Source organism: Centroberyx affinis, unplaced genomic scaffold, assembly GCF_046629955.1.
Source record: "Centroberyx affinis isolate AG114_WGS23_722 - 3 ecotype Tasmania unplaced genomic scaffold, CSIRO-AGI_Caff_v1 ptg006706l_1, whole genome shotgun sequence".
Lineage (NCBI taxonomy): Eukaryota > Metazoa > Chordata > Actinopteri > Beryciformes > Berycidae > Centroberyx > Centroberyx affinis.
Window position 1 is genome coordinate 23,101 of NW_027283403.1, and position 7,700 is coordinate 30,800.

A 7,700-nucleotide genomic window follows, 5' to 3' on the forward strand; every position below is an offset into this window, starting at 1 on the left:
GATCGTATCTGTCATGCTACTTGCTCTCTCCAAGTCCTTATGTGTGTCCGTCCAGCTGATGCCCGTGCTACTTTACTGTCTTTTCCACATCACTCTTTATTATTTTCTCTGTTGCCTTCTGCAAACAGCTAGCCTTCTTGTCTCGTCTCCCAGTTTGTGCCCCCCCCCCCCTCCCCGCCCAATTCCCCATCAAGGGGTTTTGCCTCCTGCCAGGCCGTCACGCGTCCAACAGAATTATACGATTTCCTTCATCCGATAAAGGCCGTTGTCGCATTATGAGAAACCCGATTAACTCAGCAGGTTTTCGCCCAACCTTTCCAATTAATCGGCGCATGTTTACCCTCAATCTGATGTCTTAAGGTTATTTATATCCGCGCATGAGCACAAACCGAACGGGAGAGAGAACAACGTCCCTGGAAGGAGACAAGGAGGCAAAATCCAAAACCGGCGGGAAGTTTGACTTTAGACGTCACTTCCTTAAGGGAGAGAAATCCAACCGACTGAATCAGGTAAACCGCGATTTTTTTCCCCCGTTATCGCATTACTAGAGCACATGGAAACGCATCAATCGAATAACGAATTCCTGTCATAACTTAATTATTCCCAGTCATTAGCGTGCATGTAAACGCACTCGATCATTGTCAAGCCGTGTGGAGAACAGCTTCAGCTAAACGCACTAAAATGTAGCCAAAGATGTGAGGCTGCAACCCCCCTCCCCCTCCTCCCTCCATCTAGTCGTCAACCCTCTCTTCCTGGCGGGCCCCTCTCCCCTCCTCCGCTCTGCTGTATTAGCGGACATAATGAATTCATGGGGGTTTTTTAACCACAGCGAGCGCGGCGTCCCGGCGAACACGTGCTCGCTCATCACGGCGGCCCGCGGCGGCCCGGCTAAGTAAGAACAAAGAGCGGCGGCGGCGGCGTAATCGCAGCGAGCGTTGGCTTTAATGTCGTTACCGCGGTGAGTAATTGCGGGGAACGTAACGAGCGGCCGTGAGGCGCGGAGAATGTGGATGTGTAATGATATTAGGAGATTATTGAGATGGAGTATCATAACCGCAACTTCATTCTCTCTCTCTCTCTCTCTCTCTCTCTCTCTCTCTCTCTCTCTCTGGTGCTCTTTCTCTCTTATCTCACACTCTCGCCATCTCTCTCTCTCTCTCCTGTTTTACTTTCTCTCCCTCACTCTCTCTGTCTCATTGTCCCGCTCTCGCTCTCTTCATCTCCCTCTCCATCCCTCCTTCACTTCCATTTAAAATTGCTCATATCTCTTCTACTGCGTGGGAGGAATTTGGTTACTTCTTCCTCCTCCTCCTCCTCCTCCTCCTCCCTCCCTCTCTCTCTCTATATATTTCTCCCTCTCTTTTTTTTCTCTCTTTCCCTTCTCTCCTGTGGCCCCATGAGCCTCTGCAAGGGTGTGTGTGTGTGTGTGTGTGTGTGTGTAAGCGAGAGAGAGAGAAAGACAGAGACAGACGTTAAGCAGAAAAAGAATGAAAAAGGGACAGATAGAAATAGAGAAACTGCATGACAAAGAGAAAGAGAGAGACATATATGGGTAAGAGCAGAGAGAGAGAGAGAGAGAGAGAGAGAGAGAGGCAGAGGCTTCTCTGATCACTAACTTGGTGTCCTACTTACTCCGACTGCAGCACACCCAAATAACAACCCTGAGCTGTGATATTATATACCCAAAACACACAGACACAGAAATAACCACTTACATATTCACTCTCTCTCTCTCTCTCTCTCTCTCTCACACACACACACACACACACAGCAAATAACACCTTCACACCCTATACACAAATAGCAAACATAACAATAACACCAAGAGGTGTGACATTAATACTTTGTCCTTTTCTCTTGCATGAACACACCGAAGGAGCTGCACAATCTGTTTTTTTCTCGCTTTCATTCTTTTTCTTTTTTTTTTCTTTCCTCAGGTGGGCTATCCGCCGTCTCCCAGCCTCCTCTCTAATAGGGGCAGAGGGAGCGATGGGAGAGAGGCGGAGAGACGGAGGAGACAAATTCAAATTCAGCTTTTATTGTTTCCATCTGAAAAGCGCATAACAATGCAGACCTGAAACTTCACTTAGGAAAGAAATGCCCGTATTAAAACTGTATAACAACCAGAGAACATCCATATTTTCACTATAAGATACTATGGCACATTGACTGCGTTTACATGGACAGCATGATCCGACTATTGGTCTTATTCTAAATAAGACAATATTCCGATTAAGCTGTTTCCGAGTGTTTCCTTATAGAGCTATTCCATTCATATTCCTGTTTACATTAGGGCTGAACAATTAATCAAAATTTTATCTAAATTGCAATATGGCCTACTACAATTTTCAAATCGCAGGAGGTGCAATATTTGTTAAAGGCGAAATGTACCATTTTAATGAAATATTGTGGTGCTGCAGAGATGTCTTGGCCTACACATCATATTCTACAGACTTAAGAAAACATCTTTGTTTGGTACAGATCCCCGCAAAAATCACACCATAATCATTTTAATATGTTTTTCAATGAAAATGAGAATAATGATGTAAAAACTATCATTCCCTCTAATATCGCAAATCATATCGCAAGTGCAATATCAGTCAAAATAATCGCAATTAGATATTTTTTCAAAATAGTTCAGCCCTAGTTTACATGCTGCGGAGCAAAGTCCCATTAACAGGACAAAGGAGACTCACTGGAGACACGGACAGTTTGAGCCTTTAATTAAAACTTCATGATATCCATTTCCCTCTAAACCCTGAGCATGCTGACAGTTTCAGCCTCACCACAAAAATCGTTGGCACTTCTTTTTTCTGCTGTCAGTCTCTTTTTCCTCTGGAAACGAGTGCACAGCCTCTGGAAGGCGGAGCGAGCGTCGGCAAGCGGTCGGATCGCCGCTCCTGACGCAAAAAAGTGGCGAATCCTCCAATAGAGAGTCCTAGCTGGATTAATGTGTTTACAGTCTAAAATGTCCTTCAGTAATGAGACTAAAATCAGAATGCTCCACATGTCTTAATGCGATTATGCCGCTCACTCCCACTATGACCTTATTCAGGTTAAGGTAATCAGAAAATGCTGTTTACAGTTTCTTATTCAGACTATTGTCTTAATCTGGTTAATATCGGATTATTGCTGTCCAGGTAAACGTAGTCAGTGAAAATTCATAATGAAAACATCTTTAGAAACTGTTTTGAACTGACATCAAGAAGATATTTAGGTTGGGCTGGGCGATAATTCAATATTATCGTTTATCGTCTTTCAGTGGAATCATATCGTGATGATATGAAGATATTTTAATATCGTGACACATTTCTGCTGTCTGAATTGATGACAAGCAAATTTTACTTAAAAACTCTCATAAAATGAGGTACGGTAGGAATATTATTTGAATATTTCTGTTTTGTTTGACATCACACCTAACGTTACCATTCAGTTCAATGAGATGAACATTCATTTGATTATTTAACGTGATTTTGCATACATGAACCATATCGTGATATATATTGATATCGAGAAAAATCCTTATGATTATCCTGATATTGATTTCGACCACATCGCCCAGCTCTGTATTTAGGTCCTGATTTCACCAAACGATGCAGGCAGCAGCCTCGACTTCGCCTCAGCTCCGATGTTGGCGTTGTATGTCCACTGGTTTTCAGCACTGGTGCGGGCAATTATTCAACGTCAAACTGTTTGCTGGGGAATTGCGTTTTATTAAATTCTCTGTTTGGCCAGGCTGGGCTGGTCATTTGTCTGACCCGCAGGAACAAGGTGAGGACGAATAAGCACCGAATGTCTCCTATGAACACTATTTATTTTTCTCTCAGAAATGAAATTGTCTCATTGCTGAGTGTTCGGGGGCCGCAGCAGGCGGCACATGCAGGGGGAGAGGAGGCTCCGCTGTGTGTGGAAATGTTAATTGTGTCTGTGTGGGCTGCTGGCAGGGTGGATGTTCACTACACTCACTTCGTGTTCTCAGTTTTAGCTTGTGGTTGCTGTTGGTGTGTGGGTTTTGAAGGTGTTTTTAGTTGCTTTTGTTCTGTTTTTTAACCTTTATATGTCCAGAGAGAGTCGACCCTGCAGCGTATTCACCCAGTTCACCCAGTTCACCCAGTTCCTCCCACTCACACCTGCACTGGTAAAACTGACAAACTTGTTATTTTATCTTTTTTCAGTGAATTTTGTGATTTTTTTAAAGTGAAATCATCTCTCTCTCTGGCAGATAAATTTACCGGTTTAAAAAAAATTGACTCTTTTTTTCAGGATAATTTTACTTGTTTCAGGACATTTACTTAAAGTGAAATTGTCATGGAGAAAGATTCTTGTTTCAAGATTTAAGTTAAATTTATTGAAACCAGCAAGATTATCTGCTAGTGCAGTGAGATAATTTGACTGAAAATATCATGAAGTAAGCTTGATAGGTCTGGAGCCAAGATAAAATCACTGGACAGCTTGTCATGTTTTTGCAGTGTGGTTACTGATGTTCAATGTTGGGGTCATTACTGGAAAAAAATAAATAATTTTAAAAAAAATTACGTATTACTAGTTACTTTTCCTAAAAAGTAAAAAAAAAATGAATTACTAATGATGAAATACTCCCTCAGAAAAATAATTACTCTATTTGTTACATTTCTTTTGGATTTCACCCTAAAATGATTCACTTGATGATGATGATTCACCACATTACCAGAAGAATCTAAATAATGGGAGACACTAAATCTGTCTTTTTAGGTTTTTAATAAAGACAGAGCCTACAGCTTTAAATTCAGACTTTCTGAGTCGTATTTATCACTCTGTCGACTCGTTCATGTCGCTCTGCTGTGATTCTGATATTTCTGACAGGACTTGAAGGCAGCATAAGACGAGGGGAATCTTTTGATAGATTTTACACCAATAAAGAAGTTAAAGAGGCTGAAGAATGAAACGCAAGAAATGACCGATCTGTTGGATCAGTAGCTGTGATGTGATTACTGAACCTGGAACAGTAATGCCTTACTTTAGAAGTAATGTGATTACACTGGTGATGTTACAGCGTCTTGTTGTGAGATGTGAGATCACTGAACAGCCAAAGTCAAAATTCAAAGTCCTTCACACAGTCAAAACGTCAAAACAAACTCCAGACTTTATGGAAACATGAGGGGGGAGATGTATTTCTCTCTCTCTCTCTTGCTCTCTCTCTCTCCCTCTCCCTCTCCCTCTCTCTCTCTCTCTCTCTCTCTCTCTCCCTCTCCCTCTCCCTCTCTCTCTCTCTCTCTCTCTCCTTGTTAAATTTCTTCACTAATCGTCTCCTGGCTGTAGAGGAGCTAGAAGGTAGACAGGCCGAATCCCCAGAGCTCCTCCTCCTCTTCCTCACCCCTCTTTTATCTCCCCCACACTCCTCCCCTTTTCTCACTCTAAGAACAGTAACAGACACACACACACACACACACACACACACACATAAAAAAAAAAACCACACACACACACACACGGCTGCAGCTAGTGTAGAGATCTAACAGGGAGAAAGGCCAGGTCCCCTGAGCTCTCCCTTTTCTTCTCCCTCTCCTCACCACTCCTCCTCCTCCTCCTCCTTTCTGCACCTCGCTCTCTGGCTGTAACAACAGTAATGGACAGTCAGGCACGGAAACACATTTATACCCCCTCCGCCTTCGACTAGAGCAACACCGGACTCTCTGAATCACTCGTCAAAGTCTGAACAGTGGGCGGGACGAGATTCAGGAGTCTGAAACCAGGCTATACATTACATCTTCCATTGTTTCTTCACAGATGAGTGAAGCCTAGCGCCCCCTAGCACCAGTGAGCACAAACTGTAAAACGAGCGGGCGAGACAGAGCTACATGGCTAAAATCATACTTCATCTGACTCTACAGCATTTTTTCCAAATACTCACAAATTACATTAATCACAGGACTGCTTGCTTCTCAATTTCACATTTTACGTGTGTGTGACGCTCTGACGTCAATCATAGGATAAGAAAATAAAGCAGAATTTAAAAAAAAATCTGGCATATATATAATGAATTCAACAAATTTCTATGTTCTACGGACACACTCCTTATAGAAATGAGAGAATAAAGACCGATAATTCAACTTCAAACTGGTCAAATGGTTTGTGATTTTATGAAATCCTCCATTGGCCGCTATTCGTTTTGCACTTACTGCGTTTAGAGCGCCCCCTCTGGCCGCTCTGATTTTTCTTGATGTTAGTAATGAAGAGACTATGTAGTTTACTGGAAACTTTGCCGCAGCGTTATATTTTTTTATTCCATCGGGCCGCAAACAAACGCAACACTGTCAAGCACGCCGCTTCCTCTCGTAACATTTACGTTCTTCAGATTTGACAGTGAACGCCTCGTCTCTGGTTGGATCCGCGCAGTAAAGCTTATTTCTGTCCATGTAGCTGCTGGATGTGGATCAGAGGTGCGTTTACACTTTGTTGTTTATGCTGTCAAATGCGTCTCTGATCTTCATCCTGGATTTTATGTATTTCTGCTCTCTCCGATTACATTTCGATCACCCAGAAGTCATGTTACTGTAATGCCAGGGGTAAAGACGGTCTTTTTGTGCAGATGCTATTGGTCAAAAATACCCTATGGACATTTTTCCTGCTGTAAATACCAGGTGGGGGGAGAAATGAAGCTGATTGGCCTTCGCTTTAAGGCGTTGGGTGAATTTCTGGCTCAAGCTGAGAAGTTTGGAGTGAGCGGTTCTTGATCTCGCCACCGGGAGCCAAGTGGCGTCCATCTCGCTCCCTTCGCCTCCTTCTGCTGACTTTGTATGCGCTCGCACCTCTACGCTTTTTTTTCGCCTTCTGTCTGAATGTAGAGTAAGAAGAGTAGCAGACACACAGAGACACACACACACACACAGAGACACACACCTGTACACACACACTTTGCCCTCTTCTACCCCTCACTGCAGCTCTCATTGTAAGAAGAGTTACACACACACACACACACACACACACTCTCACACAGTAGGAGAAAGGAGAAAGGTCACGGAGCATTTCTGTTGTGGGAGACTGTTATCTTAGAGATGGAGAGAATGGGAGAGAGAGAGAGAGAGAGAGAGAGAGAGAATAAGAAGATGGGGAGAGACAGGATAGAAGCAGGGGGATGGAAGGGAGAGTCAAGAGGCAGGGAGGAGGATGAAGGAGAGAAGAAGAGAGTGGGAGAGAGGAAAGGAGTCTGGAAGACAGAGAGAGAGAATGGAGAAGGAGGAGAGAGAGAGAGAGAGAGAAGAAGATGGGGAGAGACAGGATAGAAGCAGAGGGATGGAAGTGAGTGTCAAGAGGCAGGGAGGAGGATGAAGGAGAGAAGAAGAGAGTGGGAGAGGGGAAAGGAGTCTGGAAGACAGAGAGAGAGAGAGAGAGAGAGAGAGAGAGAGAGTGAGAGAGAGAGAAGAAGACGGGGAGAGACAGGATAGAAGCAGAGGGATTGAAGGGAGAGTCAAGAGACAGGGAGGAGGATGAAGGAGAGAAGAAGAGAGTGGGAGAGAGGAAAGGAGTCTGGAAGACAGAGAGAGAGAGAGAGAGAGAGAATGGAGGAGGAGGAGAGAGAGAGAGAGAGAGAGAGAAAGAGAGAAGACGATGGGGAGAGAAAGGATAGAAGCAGAGGGATTGAAGGGAGAGTCAAGAGGCAGGGAGGAGGATGAAGGAGAGGAGAAGAGAGTGGGAGAGGGGAAAGGAGTCTGGAAGAGAGA